Here is an 18,916-nt window from a genome sequence, read left to right as displayed (position 1 = left end):
AAAGATATCTAAAACATCCATAGTCATTCATCTTAACTGAAATCTTTATAGAACTTCAGACTAGATCCTGTTGTTTCTGTGGGTTGATAGTTGGCAGGAAAAAAAAGCTCACCACATTTCATCCAACAATGCAAAAATTAGAGGGCTTTTTGTTTGATTTGTTTGTTTTCTATTTCTGTGGCACACCGCTGTTGGAGATAACATTTTATCCAACTTGAAAAGTGCTATTTATAAGGTAGGTGAAATTCTATTACTGCCAATTTATAGAAGCATGAATTTCATAATGGCAAAAGCAAAGCCGAATGTAGCCAGCAGGTAGCCCTGTTTTCTGATTGTTTCATCTTGCAGAAAATGTCACCAAAGTGTAATTTGCTATTTTGCTTAGAAATTATATGGTGTGCCTAGGTAAAGTCCACAGAGTACAACATAAGGGCTTGAAATAAATCCCCAGGGCCTGAGGAAAAAATGAAAGGAAATTCCATGTTGCATTGAAAATCATCAGGATTTGTTTATTCCTTTATTTTTAAATTAATATGATAGTAGCACATCTTCAGTTGCATAATAGAGATACCGGTTATTTTCACATGGGATTTTTTTTTTTCTGATGTAAAAAATCCAACCCCCCAGTTTCAGAACTATCCTCTTCAGGTCTGCCTGAAAACATGTGTGGGTAATTATTTGCCAAGTACTGCCAGGTTTCCACCTTTCTCTCCCATGTAGTCCATTCTCCTTACAGAACTCCAGATAATCTCTAAGAACTTAAATCAGATCATATCTTCCTGCTTAAAAATCCTTCAATGGAATTTTTATGCCATTCAACATAGAATGAGATCCATACTCCATAGCATTTGCTGCAGTACTCCACACCAGCAGTTCTTCTGCATTTTGGTCTCAGCACCTATTTACACTCCTAAACATTGTTGAGGATCCTCAAAAGACTTTGTTTATGTGAGTTATAGCTGTTTATATTTATTATATTAGAAATTTAAACAAAATTTAAACATATTCATTAATTCATTTAAAGACAATAATGCATGTTACCCGACATTTTAATTAAAACTGTATTTTTCAAAACAAAAATTATTAAAAAGAATGGCATTGCTTTATAGTTTTGCAAATTTCTTTAATGTTTGGTTTAAAAGGAGCTAGCTGGATTCTCATATCTACCTTTTCATTTAACTTATTATAATAGCACTTATACTTCGCCTCGAATGCAAAGGCCCACTTCGCTCTGGTCTCTGCAGAGAGGTCTTCCTTTTCCATTCACTTAGGCAGTCACCCTGTATCCCGTTACTTTGTTTGACTTTCTCCATAGCATTTAAAATTATGTGAAATTATATTATCTATGTCTGTGTTTATTATCCATCTCTACCCACTCAGTTGTAAGCTCTACTTAGGTAAGGACCTTGTTTGTGTTATAAACCATTGTGTAATAGTTCTCAGTTGTTGCTTAACGAATTAACCCCATATATAGCAGCTTAAAACAGCACGCATTTATTACCTTACAGTTTCTGTGGGTTCGAAATTTATGTGTAGTGTAGCTGGGTGTCTCTGGCTCAGGATCTCTCCTGAGGTTGGGCTGAAGGATCTCTCAAGCTCACTCCTGTGGTAGTTGGCAGACCTAGGTGATCTACTTCCAGGCTAATTTATAGGGGCCTGGCTGCCTCCTTACCTGGTTGGTGGCTTTCCCTAAGGTGACTGATGAGAGAGAGGGAGGGAGGGAGGGAGGGAGAGAGAGAGAGAGAGAGAGAGAGAGAAATCCAAGACAGAAGCCACAGTATCCTTATGGCCTAATCTCGGAAGTGACATCCAATCACTTTTGTCATTTCTGTTCATTAGAAGGGAGTCACTAGGTCTAGATCATACTCAAGGGGAGGGGATTACACAGGATGAATAACTGGAGGTGTAGGGATCACCAGGGGCTGAGAGGCTTTTACCATCAACTGTAGCCTCAGGGTCTAAGCATAATGTCTGGTATAGTACATAGTAGGTACTCAGTAAATACTTGTTTAACGAGCATTGTGTCCAAAAAGCACTCAGTAATATGCTTGTTGCCAGAGGTTTTAGCTTTGTTTTCCAAGCAGAAAAGGGATTGTTTACCTTATACAGCTTTAAAAATCCATGCTATTATTCATGGCTTCTCTAGTGTATTGTATTATTTAGGTAGTTGGTATAAGCCTAATAGAAAGATAAATATTAAATTTCTTCTGTGGGAAAAGAAGACTTGTTGATGGTGCCTTCTGGGGCTTAAAGTGAGAAACTGAGTGAATATATTCGTTTGGAACTGTGATGTGTTCCTGCCCATTAATACCTGTTTTGCTCATTCTTCTTACATAAAATTTTTATTATCTAGAGAGATTGTGCTCTTGTAAGGCCATTGCTCTCTTCTGGTATCTTTGTTTGGCTTCTCTAGGGTAAGGAACACACTGAATTATGTTGACCATATTTGTTCTAAGATGTAGTAATTCTAAATTCACTAACTTTGTCCATGGACAATTGTAATCATTTTCTAAATAAATGTACTATGCTTAATTAATTTATTTACCACATAGAATGGCTTTAGAATATCTTCATGTATCTCTCTACTGTACTATAGTACTATATTAGGTCTTTTGAAGGAAATTGTAGCTAGTCTTCACTTTTAGTGATGGTATAATAGCATTGTTTTTAAACTTGTTTCCAGAGCTATGTATATTGGTCATATGTTAGTATGAGTCAACCTTTAAAATTGTTTTTATGACACTCAGTTGGACCTATGACAACAAAGTTATGGTAATTTCAATGAAACGTGGGAATGGAGCAGGAGATACCTTTACAGAATTAGGAATAGGCCTGGGCTAGCTATCTGGTCAATAAAGGGGTGATCTAACAGCAGTGTAAGCCTGTAAAAGGCGAGTTTCTAAATCAGTTAAGGAGAAAGAGGCTGGAGTATTCCAGAGTCCAAATGCATCGATTTTACTATTTTGCATAGGATTTTTCAAGTGTGGATGACATCTATGGATGTCACAGATGGAGATTTTTCCCAACAGTGTTCTTGTGAGGTTGGGGCCATGTCTCAAGTTTCCTCTCAGTGCCCTAAGATGGAGTGAGATGATTAAAGGACACAGATTCTGATGTCAGACCAGTCTGGGTTTGCTCTGCCCTGTCATTCTCTATGGTAAGTGAAGGAAATAATTTCTATACCTTAGGATTGTTATAAAGATTTTGTGAGAACGGTGCCTGGGTGGCTCAGTTGATTAAGCTTCTGACTTGGGCTCAGGTCATGATCTCTTCATTCGTGAGTTCGAGCCCCACATCAGGCTGCACTGACAGCATGGAGCCTGCTCGAGATTCTCTTTCTTCCCCTCTCTCGGTCCTTCCCTGACTCGTGCTTTCTCTCTCTCTCAAAATAAATAAGTAAATAAATAAATAAATAAATAAATAAATAAATAAACTTTTAAAAAAAAGATTTTGTGGGAAAGTACATGTAAAACAAATGCCTGACATATATGTTGAGTGTTCAATATTTTTTGCTCTCTTTCTTCAGCTGAAATTTATCAGAACACTGAATATGGAAACGTATTATCCCAGTGATTTTGCTGGGTTTCACACATACTCCTCTTGCTCTCATTGTGTAACAACAAAACTTGCCCCTCGGGTATTTAGAGTCAGTTATCTCCACCAATATGGTGATTCCTTTCTTTACCTGTTTTCACAAAGTCCTCATGGTAGTCAAAGCTTCAACTTCGGTGGAACCCTTACTGCATTTCTGGAAGCAAGTGTCCAGACGAGAATAAAGTTGAGGGGACAGAAAACACAAATTCTGCAAATTGGTCACAGGAATAATGGTGAGAGAGGCCAGTCCTACTGGCACCCTGTTTCTCAGATTCCAGGTGTGGACAGCATAACCTATATAGATCAATACACATAACTACATCTGGAAGGAGAGTCCCCCAACCTCACACCGTATCTTTCTGGAACTGGCAGCTTAGCAGAGCCTTTAATAAACTATTCCATTGTTCTATTTGTCTGTGGACATGTGCCTGCTTGTGTATCTCCTTCACTGTAAGAGATTGCTTTGGATCTTATGCCAGTAAATTGGGAATTCTGTCAGCTCTCAGATGGATTGTTTTATCTTGGCCATAGCTCCAGAACACCCCATGGTGAACTGAGGAATAGGGTGCACCTGTGTGCATTACTTACCACAGCAATGACTGCAGTCAAAGCTGGGTCAAGAGAGTGTGAGGCAGGACATGGGAAGTATGGAATATATACTATATGCTGTTTTGTAACTTGCATGTTTCTTTGACTAAATTTGTTCATGGGTTATTTTATTGTTTTTATTTTGTTAACCTGATTTTTATTTATTAGTTCTACTCATTTTCTTTTTTTTTCTAATTTATTAAATTTTTTTTTCAACGTTTTTTATTTATTTTTGGGACAGAGAGAGACAGAGCATGAACGGGGGAGGGGCAGAGAGAGAGGGAGACACAGAATCGGAAACAGGCTCCAGGCTCCGAGCCATCAGCCCAGAGCCTGATGCGGGGCTCGAACTCCCGGACCGCGAGATCGTGACCTGGCTGAAGTCGGACGCTTAATCGACTGTGCCACCCAGGCGCCCCTTTTTTTTCTAATTTATTAACCACTGGTTTTATGTTTGTTATATTGCTTTCTCATGGATTTTTTTTGCTTGCCTTTTCTAATTTCTTGAATGTAATACTTAGATTTTTTTTTAATTAGCAATATAAATATTTGAGACCATAGGTTTTCTTCATTGGCTGTAATACAGTGTTTTTATTATTATTTTCTTAAAAAGACAATCTGCAATTTTGGTTTTCATTTCCTCTTTGACCCAAGAGTTGTTTAACAGAGAGGCTTTTTCTTAACCTTTTATTTTGAAGTAGTATGTAGTTTTCAAAGAAGTTATGAGAATAGCCAAAGAACCATCCTATATCCTTACCTGGTTTTACCAAATGTTAACATTTTACCACATTTGCTTTGTCATTGTCTCTGTCTCTTCAAGTGTGTGCACACATATACATGCACTATTCCTTTTTTTTTTTTTTAATTTTTTTTTCAACATTTATTTATTTTTGGGACAGAGAGAGACAGAGCATGAACGGGGGAGGGGCAGAGAGAGAGGGAGACACAGAATCGGAAACAAGCTCCAGGCTCTGAGCCATCAGCCCAGAGCCTGACGCGGGGTTCGAACTCCCGGACCGCGAGATCGTGACCTGGCTGAAGTCGGACGCTTAACCGACTGCGCCACCCAGGCGCCCCTTTGCACTATTCCTTTTTCCTGAATCAACTAAAAGTGAGTTACAGGCAAGATGTGCCATTTTCCTTATATATTTTAGTATGCAGTTTCTAAAAAAAAAAATCACAATACAACCTAGGTAATCACAATATAACCATCTTTATAAGAAAATTAACATTGACACAACTTTATCATCTAATCCAGAGACCTTATTTAAATTTTGCTAATTGGCCCAATGGATGCCCTTTCTAACAATGGATTCAGGACTCAATTCAGGATCATATGTTGCTTTTTAGTTGTCTCTTCATTTTTATTCAGTCTAGAATAGTCTCTAAACATTTTCTTGTCTTTTACGATCTTGACATTTTAGGAGAATACAGGTCAGTTTTTGTTGTTATTGTTGTTTTTGTTGGATGTCCCTCAATTTAGGAGTCTGCTGTTTCCTCATTATGCAATTCCATTTATGTGTTTTCAGCAGAAATATTATACAGGTGCTTTGTTTTGCTCAGTGTATCACATCAGGAGCCATACAATGTCAATTTTCCCCATTGTTGGTAATGTTAAATTGAATCACTTGGTTAAGGTTTCTTTATTGTAAAGGTTTAGTTTTCTTTACAGTGAAGTACCTATTTTTAATCCCTTTTTAATTAGTAAGTACTTTGTGGGGAGATGTGTTGAGATTATGTAAATGTCATGTTTCTCAGCAAACTCTCCTATTAGTTTTAGCATCTGTTGTTGATGTTTGCATGATTTAATTATTACTGCCATGGCTGCAGTTTTTAATTCCATCATTCTTTTCATATTTATTCTAAATAACTGTATTATTATAAATTGCTCTTCCTTTTTCTCTCTCTCCCTTCCTTCCTTCTTCCCTTTTTCCCCTTCCTTCCTTTCTATCAGCACTATACGTGGATTATTATCTTATTCAACAATTAAAACCCATTGCTATCATTTATTTTGATGCTCAAATTGATGCAGTTTTGGCTAATCAGAACTTATAGCTGTTCTGTATCCTTTTGACAAAAACTCATCATTTTTTAAAAATCAATTTTATTTCTTGGCATAGTATTTGGAAGATGGATCCAGAAGCCTGACCTGACTCAGGCCTAGTCCCTTTGGTAAAACTCTAATTGGTATTTGGAAAGACCATGGGGTGGTGGGGTGGGGGGGAAACTTTATGTCTGGTTGTCTCTATTTTTGTAATGGGAGTAATCTGTATCTCGTAATTCACTGAGTTCACAAAATAATGGTATAGTGCCTAATAAAAACGTAGGATATGAAATAATGAATTAGTTCCATATTAATCTCTGAAGGTGACTAATGACTACTTTTTAGTATCATTATGAATTGATGGATTCAAATATATTTGGCTGATTTCAGTCCATTGCTATTATTATCTTTAGTGAAGCTCAAATTGTCAATCTTTGGCAGATGGGAGCCTCTTTAAGTTGGTTCTTGAGTCCTCCTGACATAACCCTAATAATCTTTCATAGCTTCCTCCTCTCTGGCATGACAAAATACTCCAGATTTATTTTATGTATTTCCTCCCTAGTCCCGGAATCAACTCTTTTTCTGAGATGGTATCTATCTCTCAACCTTTTAAAAAATCATCACCACCCCCAAGAGAAAATTAAAGTTAAATTAATGTATTCTTAATTAAAGAAATAAAATATTAAGAGATGAGATTTTTTTAGGTAGAGTTGAGCTTTGGAAGACCAAAAACCACTGTATTAAAAGAGTTTTTTCATCCTCCAACAAATCAAATTTCTCTTCCTTGGTGGTGAGGGAGGTGATACCACCCTATTGAGGGCATGCTCTAAAAAGCCCTGGTTTATTTTAGTGGAAATGATCTTTCAAGACCACAAGCTGAGCACTATGGATACCTCAGTATTACTGGGTTTTTACTTAGCTTCTTTTCTACTATGCCTTCATCTCCTTTCTTCCAAGCTGAACATCCTGTAATTATCCCCTTGCTTTATTCCACATTGTACCACAACACATTCATAATAGCAGTGCTAATGCTATTACCAACAATGATTACTCCAAACAGTTAAAAATGTGCTCTGCATATGCTCTTCTTTCTCTCTCTCTCCCTTCCCTCCTTTTAAAATGATTCTACTATCTGTGTCATCTGAGCTTAGAGTCATCAGGTAGTATACTCTCTCCTTTTAATCGTCATTTAGTTGTAGTTCTACATTAAACTATTTAATGCCTAAATAAAATTTATTTAGTGTCTTATGGTAATCTCTCTCTGGCTATACAGGTTGTTTGAAACTTGTTCTCTAGTGGATCCTCAGGAGGGCTCATGGGAACACAGTCGCTAACTTTTTGCACATTGATATCAATTGTTCTTTATATTTGAAAGTCAGTTTGGGCTGGGTAAAATCCTTCGCTTACATTTTCTTTCTTAGAATGTCTTAACTATATATGTTAACAGCATTTTCTTTGTAGCATAAAACAGTGCCAAAAGATAATTAATTTGATGAATATCTAGTTTCCTTTTCTTTATAAGTCCCTTGCTCAGTTTTTAAAAAGTGCTCGAAGGGCATTTCTCTTTTTCTTCAAAGTCCAACCATTTTGCTAGCACATGTCTCGGTATTGATAATTATGAATCTCGATATGTAGTTTTAGAGAGTTTAAGGGAAGTTTTATTGAGTTTTCAATTTTTGGCAAATGTTCTCAAACCTTGCTTAGGTATTCTTTTTTTTCAGAGGCTCCTATTATCAATATTGGGTCTCTTTGTTTATGTTTAGTATTTGTCACTGTCTCTTAAATCCTTTTTAACTTTGTCGGTTCCTTTTTGATTTATGTCTTCCATTCCTTTCTAATTTTTAACATATTTCTTTTCACCTTATAATTCTGTTCAGGCATTATGCATTATGTTTATTTGCTTTTTTGCTCCTCCTGTGTTCCTCATTACTGAAATGGTTTTTGCTCCTTCTGTTTATTCCTCATTACTGAAATGGGTTTTTAAAACTTATTTTTATTTCTTGTATGAGCCCTGTCACTTTATTTCTGAGGGTTTTTTTTATGATTCTGATGTTGTTTTTTCATGTCTTTTACCATTTCTTAATGTCTATTTGCTCATTTTGAAGTAGTTTTGGTCTGATATATGGGCACATCCTTTTGGCATGCTTTCATTATTGCTACTGTTTTTCTGCTCCTTTATTCTCTTTTTTCCTTTTCATAAGGTATAAGATTTGACCTCAATCCTCATCTTTCCAAATTTTATGAGAAACCAGTTTTTCTCAACTTTTAGAAGGAGATGACTCAGGAAGTATTTCTAGCTTCTAGTTTCTTTTTCTGTTGTTTTTAGGTAGTATTAAGTAATATGGTGACTTCCTTCCTGAGGTTTCCTGGTTTCTTCCCATAAGCTTTTTCTCCTCCTTTGTCTCAGTTGTCACTATCCTGCTTAACTTGATCTCCTCCCTGTGTGGTCTCTGTCTTGGAAGAGAGCCCCAGCTGATCACTTCTGGAAGTTCATAGACTACTTGGGTCTCTTCAAAGTTTACTAGATACTTCATCCTCTCACCTGTTTTTAGCTTTAGAAACTGCCAGTTTCAGCTTCTGTTCTTAAGCTGGTCTGCAGTGCCTTCCAATGAATATTTATTGGTTTTCTGGGTGCTCCCCCACTCTTCAGGTTCATCATCTACTCTGTTATTACGTTTTACTTCTTCTCACTCAGTTGCTGATTAAAGAGCTTTTAAAGACAGAAGGAAAAAGACTTTTTAAGAGGGCAAAAATTAATTCTTGTTGGGAGTGGGGTTCATTTCTGTATCCATAGAAGGTTATCACTTAAAATTTTTCAAAGCATGGCCTAATTATATTTGTTTTAACAAAATTAGCTCATCAAAAACATAAGAGTTTTCCCTTATTTGATTTTGAAAGAAAAATGTGTTTTTAAAATGTAAAGGCCAATTTTCCATTTGCTTTTTATTCTTCTGTTTTTTGTTTGTTTGTTTTGTTTGGGGTGGGGGCGTGGAGGGAGAGAGAGAATCTCAAGCAGAATCCCATCACGTGGGCTAGATCCCATGACCCTGAGATCATGACCTGAGCTGAAATCAAAAGCCAGACACTCAAATGACTGAGCCACCCAGGTGCCCCTCTTTTCATTCTTTTTGGAGAAATATGTCTTGCTAGCTGAATTTATAAAGTTAATTACTTTATCCTTATTTCAGCAGTTGATCATTTGAGCAAGGATTTTAAACTGGACATATAAATACTTTTCATGGTTTATTTGTCCTTCCATTCTTAAATGATGCTTAATTTCCAGTTAGATTATTCTCATATTCTCTTGTTTCTCATATTATTAAGCCAAGAATGTTATGAAGGTATATTTATTAACTGGAACTGAAAGAATATATGTGCTCCAAGGACCAAAATCTTCAAGGAGAATTATGAAAACTGCTGAATGACCCAAAAAGCATCATAGATTTAGGAAAGAAGACTACACTGTAGAGAAGAATAGGGGAAGAGATAAGAGAGGAAGAAAGAAGGAAAAAAAAAATGGGAGGTGAAATTGTGGATGTAATTTTAGATCAGGTTATCACTGTTGCACTAAACCAGAATGCCATTGGTATACTTCCATATTTCTCTTCCACAATAAAGTAATACACACACACACACACACACACACACACACACACACACACCTGGAATGAAATGACCCTTAGAAATGTGAACTTAAGGTTTCTCTATGTCTTTGCACGGTTGGATAGCTCTTTTCTTTGTAGCACTGAATAATATTACATTGTCTGTATGTACCATAGTTTCCATTTACCTGCTAAAAAAATCTTGGTTGCTTCCAACTTTTGGCAATTATAAATAAAACTTCAATAAGTATCCATGTGTAGGTTTTTGTGTGGACAGAAGTTTTCAACTCCTTTGGATAAATACCGAGAAGCACAATTGTTGGATCTTGTGGTAAAAGTGTGTTTAATCTTGTAAGAAATTGCCAAACTTTCTTTCAAAGTGGCTGTACCCTTTTGCATTCCCGCCAGCAATGAATGAGAGTTCCTATTGCTCTACATCCCTGCCAGCATTTGGTGTTGTCAGTGTTCCAGATTTTGGCCATTCTAATAGATGTATAGTAGTATCTCGTTGTTGCTTTAATTTTTTTTTCCCCTGATGATATATGATGTGGAGCATTTCTTTGTAAGCTTATTTGCCATTTATATATCTTCTTTGGTGAGGTATCTGTTAAAGTCTGTGGCCATTTTTTAAACAAGTTCTATGTTTTCTTATTCTCATATTCTTCCTCTTCTTGAAAGAATAAAATCCAAAAGGCATATTGCTATGTAGTGTTTAATTGTTAGCATTTGCCCTCTCAAAATATATTGGGAGTCAAAGATAACTTTATTTTAGTCAACATGCCCTAACAAGAAGAAAGTTTTTATTTATGTAACTTCCTTTCCAAAGAAAGTTGAGAAGTTAAACCAATGAATCAGTCCCAGGTAGAAATAAGGGGATGAGAGAAAACCTCCTCTTTGTGATGTGTAGCCTAGAGGAAGTATGATCAGACCAGTAGGCCTGCTCTGTTGGAGAGGGGCCTGGTGGCACTGGGGATGGGAACTGGTAGATACCAAAAAAGGTTCAGCTCTGTCACATGCCTGGACTACTGTGTTTGGCCCTCTTTCCATCCTATTTGGGTAATTCCTCTGGCCTTTCATGAGCATATGTCTGTAGGAAGTGGCATCCATGGAAAACCCAGGAGAGAATCTACCCTTGAAAGGAATTTGCGGACCTTATGAGAAAACCATTAACAAAAATCAGATTACTTCTTATAAAATTTCTGTGAAGTCTGTAGGAGATGACTATTATCTAAATAACCACAAATGGATAAAATATTCAGTTAGTTCTACCTGTTTCTGCCTTAGTTCCAGCTGTTTGGTTTTTTTTTTTGTTGTTGTTGTTTTGTTTTTTTGTTTTACATACTGTGCTACTGCTTCATTGCTACGTTAGAGAAATAGAGAAATCTGGATCTTAACAATTTTCTCTTGTTTCCTAATGTCCATTTTTGCAAAAAGGCACAAAAATCTTTGGCTAAAAACTGAGACCCAATCACAATGTAGAGATTATTTACACCTATCTAGAAGAAAAATATTAGCACATACCTGGAGAATGAGAACTCCTTATCATGTAATTTCTCGTTTTCCCTGGGAGTAAGTACCTTGAGGAATGTACATTACTTGAGGAATGTACATTACTTAAGGAATGCATTCTGGTTACTGATTTTGTGTTCAACAAATGTTGGGCCTTCCTACTGGAGTGTGATTTCAGTTTTTCTGACTAGATAAGACAGCTATTCTGCTTATCATAGAGCAGACTCTGCTTATGTTCCAAGATCTGTGATTTGATGACTTGACCAGCCCTGTGCCATTCTGATGTTGCTAACTAGCTAGTTGCTTTACACAGTTATCATATTTTATAATGTCAAACTGGCACTGTCACGGGCCTGTCACTTATAGACTTTAAGAAGTCTATAATTCAGTGGTTTCCTTAAAATTTCTGGTGGTGCCTTTCAAAATATTCACATGTTTAAGCCTCACTGAATCAGAATCTCCTGTTAGTCGAACCCAGAAACCCATTGATCTTGTCCCTCGCTTCTCTTTCAGAAACGATACCACCCAAATCATCTTGCAAACCACATGGAAAATTGGTAAGTGTGGGAGCACTGTAATTTTATTTCTCATTTAATCAGACTGTAAATATGTAAGCAGAGAATTGTGAAAGGAGAAAATGGCCTCAAAAGAAAGTTTGCTTTTAAACGTTCTCTATTTCACAACCTGTTTCTATTTGAAGCAGAAGTTCTTGAAATACTCTGAAGCTCTACGAAGTCTTTCATGCCCAGTTGGAATAGAAGCTCCTGCCCTCATTTGTACTGTTAACATGCTATCACTCTCAGTAGGATAGAATACGGGCTGACTCTTGTGTTTGCCATGTTTAGTGGATGTTTTTGTAATGTTTAGTTTTTACCACCTATGTTGACATTTCTGGTGTCAAGAGATTGTTATTTTCTTTTAACTTTCATTGAATAAGAATTTGGTAAAATAAAGTACAGAGTGAAGATAAAGACGTTGCTAGGGCTTATTTTTAGAGAGGAAGGCTTTTTACACAGCAGAATGATCTTTAACTTTAAAAATTAAAGTTTCTTGGGGTGTCTCGGTGGCTCAGTCACTTAAGCATCCAAATCTTGATCTCAGCTCAGCTTTTGATCTCAGAGTCATGAGTTTAAGTCCTGTGTTGGGCTCCATGCTGGACATGAAGCCTACTTAAAAACAAACAAACAAATAAATAAATAAAATTAAAGTTTTTTATAATATAGACAAATTGTTAACTATAACATGGATTTTTTTTTCCCTTTAAGTGAATAATCGAGTCAAAGAAGTGTTACTTTGATTATTTTTACCTATTTGAATTCCATACATGGAATTATTCTGGGTACTTCTGTAACTTCCTCCTACTATTCAGTGATATGTTTTTGTGGTTTTTCTCTATGCTCTTACAAAGCTCACTCATTTCTACTTCTGTGGATATTGTAGGGCATGCATATTCAAGTTTATTTGTTCTATTGTTGATGATATTTAGATTATTTTCAGTTTTCTTTTGTTACAGTTTTGCTGTGAATATGCTTTTAAGAAATCTTATTGATATATGATTTATATCACTTAGAGTTCACTCATTTAAAATGTACACACAGTTTAATGTTTTTTATTGTACATAAAACATTGTGTAATATCACAAAATCTAATTTTAGAACATTTCATCATGCCAAGAATAAATCCTATAACCCATTAATAATCACTCCCCTCCCCTACCTCACATTTTCCCTCAGCTCCTGAAAACCACTAATCTACTTTTATCTCTATAAGTTTGCCTATTCTGGACATTTTATATAAATGGAATCATATAATATGTGGCCTTTTGCCTGACTTTCTTCATTAACACAATGTTTTTGAGGTTAATCCTTACTGTGTGTGTCGGTACTTCATTCTTTTTTATTGCCAAATAGTATTCCAATGCATGGATAGAGCACATTTTGTTTATCCTTTCATCAGTTGATGGACATTTGGGTTGTTTCCACTATTCATATACTTTTTTTTTTTTTTTTTTTTTTTTTTTTTTTTTTTTTTAATATGAAATTTATTGACAAATTAGTTTCCATACAACACCCCGTGCTCATCCCAAAAGGTGCCCTCCTCAATACCCATCACCCACCCTCTCCTCCCTCCCACCCCCCATCAACCCTCAGTTTGTTCTCAGTTTTTAAGAGTCTCTTATACTTTGGCTTCTCCCACTCTAACCTGTTTTTTTTTTTTTTTTTCCTTCCCCTCCCCCATGGGTTCCTGTTAAATTCTCAGGGTCCACATAAGAGTGAAACCATATGGTATCTGTCTTTCTCTGTATGGCTTATTTCACTTAGCATCACACTCTCCAGTTCCATCCACGTTGCTACAAAAGGCCATATTTCATTTTTTCTCATTGCCACGTAATATTCCATTGTGTATATAAACCACAATTTCTTTATCCATTCATCAGTTGATGGACATTTAGGCTCTTTCCATAATTTGGCTATTGTTGAGAGTGCTGCTATGAACATTGGGGTACAAGTGGCCCTATGCATCAGTACTCCTGTATCCCTTGGATAAATTCCTAGCAGTGCTATTGCTGGGTCATAGGGTAGGTCTATTTTTAATTTTCTGAGGAACCTCCACACTGCTTTCCAGAGCGGCTGCACCAATTTGCATTCCCACCAACAGTGCAAGAGGGTTCCCGTTTCTCCACATCCTCTCCAGCATCTAGAGTCTCCTGATTTGTTCATTTTGGCCACTCTGACTGGCGTGAGGTGATATCTGAGTGTGGTTTTGATTTGTATTTCCCTGATAAGGAGCGACGCTGAACATCTTTTCATGTGCCTGTTGGCCATCCGGATGTCTTCTTTAGAGAAGTGTCTATTCATGTTTTCTGCCCATTTCTTCACTGGGTTATTTGTTTTTCGGGTGTGGAGTTTGGTGAGCTCTTTATAGATTTTGGATACTAGCCCTTTGTCCGATATGTCATTTGCGAATATCTTTTCCCATTCCGTTGGTTGCCTTTTAGTTTTGTTGGTTGTTTCCTTTGCTGTGCAGAAGCTTTTTATCTTCATAAGGTCCCAGTAATTCACTTTTGCTTTTAATTCCCTTGCCTTTGGGGATGTGTCGAGTAAGAGATTGCTACGGCTGAGGTCAGAGAGGTCTTTTCCTGCTTTCTCCTCTAAGGTTTTGATGGTTTCCTGTCTCACATTTAGGTCCTTTATCCATTTTGAGTTTATTTTTGTGAATGGTGTGAGAAAGTGGTCTAGTTTCAACCTTCTGCATGTTGCTGTCCAGTTCTCCCAGCACCATTTGTTAAAGAGGCTGTCTTTTTTCCATTGGATGTTCTTTCCTGCTTTGTCAAAGATGAGTTGGCCATACGTTTGTGGGTCTAGTTCTGGGGTTTCTATTCTATTCCATTGGTCTATGTGTCTGTTTCTGTGCCAATACCATGCTGTCTTGATGATGACAGCTTTGTAGTAGAGGCTAAAGTCTGGGATTGTGATGCCTCCTGCTTTGGTCTTCTTCTTCAAAATTCCTTTGGCTATTCGGGGCCTTTTGTGGTTCCATATGAATTTTAGGATTGCTTGTTCTAGTTTCAAGAAGAATGCTGGTGCAATTTTGATTGGGATTGCATTGAATGTGTAGATAGCTTTGGGTAGTATTGACATTTTGACAATATTTATTTTTCCAATCCATGAGCAGGGAATGTCTTTCCATTTCTTTAAATCTTCTTCAATTTCCTTCATAAGCTTTCTATAGTTTTCAGCATACAGATCCTTTACATCTTTGGTTAGATTTATTCCTAGGTATTTTATGCTTCTTGGTGCAATTGTGAATGGGATCAGTTTCTTTATTTGTCTTTCTGTTGCTTCATTGTTAGTGTATAAGAATGCAACTGATTTCTGTACATTGATTTTGTATCCTGCAACTTTGCTGAATTCCTGTATCAGTTCTAGTAGACTTTTGGTGGAGTCTATCGGATTTTCCATGTATAATATCATGTCATCTGCAAAAAGCGAAAGCTTGACTTCGTCTTTGCCAATTTTGATGCCTTTGATTTCCTTTTGTTGTCTGATTGCTGATGCTAGAACTTCCAGCACTATGTTAAACAGCAGCGGTGAGAGTGGGCATCCTTGTCGTGTTCCTGATCTCAGGGAAAAAGCTCTCAGTTTTTCCCCGTTGAGGATGATGTTAGCTGTGGGCTTTTCATAGATGGCTTTTATGATCTTTAAGTATGTTCCTTCTATCCCGACTTTCTCAAGGGTTTTTATTAAGAAAGGGTGCTGGATTTTGTCAAAGGCCTTTTCTGCATCGATTGACAGGATCATATGGTTCTTCTCTTTTTTTTTGTTAATGTGATGTATCACGTTGATTGATTTGCGAATGTTGAACCAGCCCTGCATCCCAGGAATGAATCCCACTTGATCATGGTGAATAATTCTTTTTATATGCCGTTGAATTCGATTTGCTAGTATCTTATTGAGAATTTTTGCATCCATATTCATCAGGGATATTGGCCTGTAGTTCTCTTTTTTTACTGGGTCTCTGTCAGGTTTAGGAATCAAAGTAATACTGGCTTCATAGAATGAGTCTGGAAGTTTTCCTTCCCTTTCTATTTCTTGGAATAGCTTGAGAAGGATAGGTATTATCTCTGCTTTAAACGTCTGGTAGAACTCCCCTGGGAAGCCATCTGGTCCTGGACTCTTATTTGTTGGGAGATTTTTGATAACCGATTCAATTTCTTCACTGGTTATGGGTCTGTTCAAGCTTTCTATTTCCTCCTGATTGAGTTTTGGAAGAGTGTGGGTGTTCAGGAATTTGTCCATTTCTTCCAGGTTGTCCAGTTTGTTGGCATATAATTTTTCATAGTATTCCCTGATAATTGTTTGTATCTCTGAGGGATTGGTTGTAATAATTCCATTTTCATTCATGATTTTATCTATTTGGGTCATCTCCCTTTTCTTTTTGAGAAGCCTGGCTAGAGGTTTGTCAATTTTGTTTATTTTTTCAAAAAACCAACTCTTGGTTTCGTTGATCTGCTCTACAGTTTTTTTAGATTCTATATTGTTTATTTCTGCTCTGATCTTTATTATTTCTCTTCTTCTGCTGGGTTTAGGCTGCCTTTGCTGTTCTGCTTCTAGTTCCTTTAGGTGTGCTGTTAGATTTTGTATTTGGGATTTTTCTTGTTTCTTGAGATAGGCCTGGATTGCAATGTATTTTCCTCTCAGGACTGCCTTCGCTGCGTCCCAAAGCGTTTGGATTGTTGTATTTTCATTTTCGTTTGTTTCCATATATTTTTTAATTTCTTCTCTAATTGCCTGGTTGACCCACTCATTCGTTAGTAGGGTGTTCTTTAACCTCCATGCCTTTGGAGGTTTTCCAGACTTTTTCCTGTGGTTGATTTCAAGCTTCATAGCATTGTGGTCTGAAAGTATGCATGGTATAATTTCAATTCTTGTAAACTTATGAAGGGCTGTTTTGTGACCCAGTATGTGATCTATCTTGGAGAATGTTCCATGTGCACTCGAGAAGAAAGTATATTCTGTTGCTTTGGGATGCAGCGTTCTAAATATATCTGTCAAGTCCATCTGATCCAATGTCTCATTCAGGGCCCTTGTTTCTTTATTGATCGTGTGTCTAGATGATCTGTCCATTTCTGTAAGTGGGGTGTTAAAGTCCCCTGCAATTACCACATTCTTATCAATAAGATTGCTTATGTTTATGAGTAATTGTTTTATATATTTGGGGGCTCCGGTATTCGGCGCATAGACATTTATAATTGTTAGCTCTTCCTGATGGATAGACCCTGTAACTATTATATAATGTCCTTCTTCATCTCTTGTTACAGCCTTTAATTTAAAGTCTAGTTTGTCTGATATAAGTATGGCTACTCCAGCTTTCTTTTGGCTTCCAGTCGCATGATAAATAGTTCTCCATCCCCTCACTCTCAATCTAAAGGTGTCCTCAGGTCTAAAATGAGTCTCTTGTAGACAGCAAATAGATGGGTCTTGTTTTTTTATCCATTCTGATACCCTATGTCTTTTGGTTGGTGCATTTAATCCATTTACATTCAGTGTTATTATAGAAAGATACGGGTTGAGAGTCATTGTGATGTCTGTATGATTTATGCTTGTAGTGATGTCTCTGGGACTTTGTCTCACAGGGTCCCCCTTAGGATCTCTTGTAGGGCTGGTTTAGTGGTGACAAATTCCTTCAGTTTTTGTTTGTTTGGGAAAACCTTTATCTCTCCTTCTATTCTAAATGACAGACTTGCTGGGTAAAGGATTCTCGGCTGCATATTTTTTCTGTCTAGCACCCTGAAAATCTCGTGCCAATTCTTTCTGGCCTGCCAAGTTTCAAAAGAGAGATCAGTCACGAGTCTTATAGGTCTCCCTTTATATGTGAGGGCACGTTTACCCCTTGCTGCTTTCAGAATTTTCTCTTTATCCTTGTATTTTGCCAGTTTCACTATGATATGTCGTGCAGAAGATCGATTCAAGTTACGTCTGAAGGGAGTTCTCTGTGCCTCTTGGATTTCAATGCCTTTTTCCTTCCCCAGTTCAGGGAAGTTCTCAGCTATTATTTCTTCAAGTACCCCTTCAGCACCTTTCCCTCTCTCTTCCTCCTCTGGGATACCAATTATGCGTATATTATTTCTTTTTAGTGTATCACTTAGTTCTCTAATTTTCCCCTCATACTCCTGGATTTTTTTATCTCTCTTTTTCTCAGCTTCCTCTTTTTCCATAACTTTATCCTCTAGTTCACCTATTCTCTCCTCTGCCTCTTCAAGCCGAGCTGTGGTGGTTTCCATTTTGTTATGCATTTCGTTTAAAGCGTTTTTCAGCTCCTCGTGACTGTTCCTTAGTCCCTTGATCTCTGTAGCAAGAGATTCTCTGCTGTCCTGTATACTGTTTTCAAGCCCAGCGATTAATTTTATGACTATTATTCTAAATTCACTTTCTGTTAAATTATTTAAATCCTTTTTGATCAGTTCATTAGCTGTTGTTATTTCCTGGAGATTCTTCTGAGGGGAATTCTTCCGCTTGGTCATTTTGGATAGTCCCTGGCGTGGTGAGGACCTGCAGGGCACTTCCCCTGTGTTGTGGTGTATAACTGGAGTTGGTGGGCGGGGCCGCAGTCAGACCTGATGTCTGCCCCCAGCCCACCGCTGGGGCCACAGTCAGACTGGTGTGTGCCTTCTCTTCCCCTCTCCTAGGGGCGGGATTCACTGTGGGGTGGTGTGGCCCGTCTGGGCTACTTGCACACTGCCAGGCTTGTGATGCTGGGGATCTGGCGTATTAGCTGGGGTGGGTAGGCAAGGTGCACGGGGGTAGGAGGGGCAGGCTTAGATCGCTTCTCCTTAGGTGATCCTCTTCAGGAGGGGCCCTGTGGCAGCGGGAGGGAGTCAGATCCGCTGCCGGAGGTTTGGCTCCGCAGAAGCACAGAGTTGGGTGTTTGCGCGGAGCGAGCAAGTTCCCTGGCAGGAACTGGTTCTCTTTGGGATTTTGGCTGGGGGATGGGCGGGGGAGATGGCGCTGGCGAGCGCCTTTGTTCCCCACCAAGCTGAGCTCTGTCGTCAGGGGTCTCAGCAGCTCTCCCTCCCTTT

At 37.7% G+C, this 18,916-nt stretch overlaps 1 long non-coding RNA gene across 1 annotated transcript in view; it reads left to right on the top strand.

Annotated features, from left to right (window-relative positions):
• LOC109502629 overlaps window positions 1-18,916 on the top strand; it is a 306,029-nt gene that overhangs the window by 44,098 nt on the left and 243,015 nt on the right. The window contains exon 5 of the long non-coding RNA XR_002161354.3: window positions 11,851-11,894. This is a non-coding gene — a long non-coding RNA (uncharacterized LOC109502629). The remainder of the gene's footprint in view (window positions 1-11,850; window positions 11,895-18,916) is intronic.

The sequence above is a fragment of the Felis catus genome, chromosome A1 (assembly GCF_018350175.1).
Source record: "Felis catus isolate Fca126 chromosome A1, F.catus_Fca126_mat1.0, whole genome shotgun sequence".
Classification (NCBI taxonomy): Eukaryota; Metazoa; Chordata; class Mammalia; order Carnivora; family Felidae; genus Felis; species Felis catus.
Note: the sequence above shows the minus strand (reverse complement) of the source record. Positions and strands in the feature narration are given on the sequence as shown.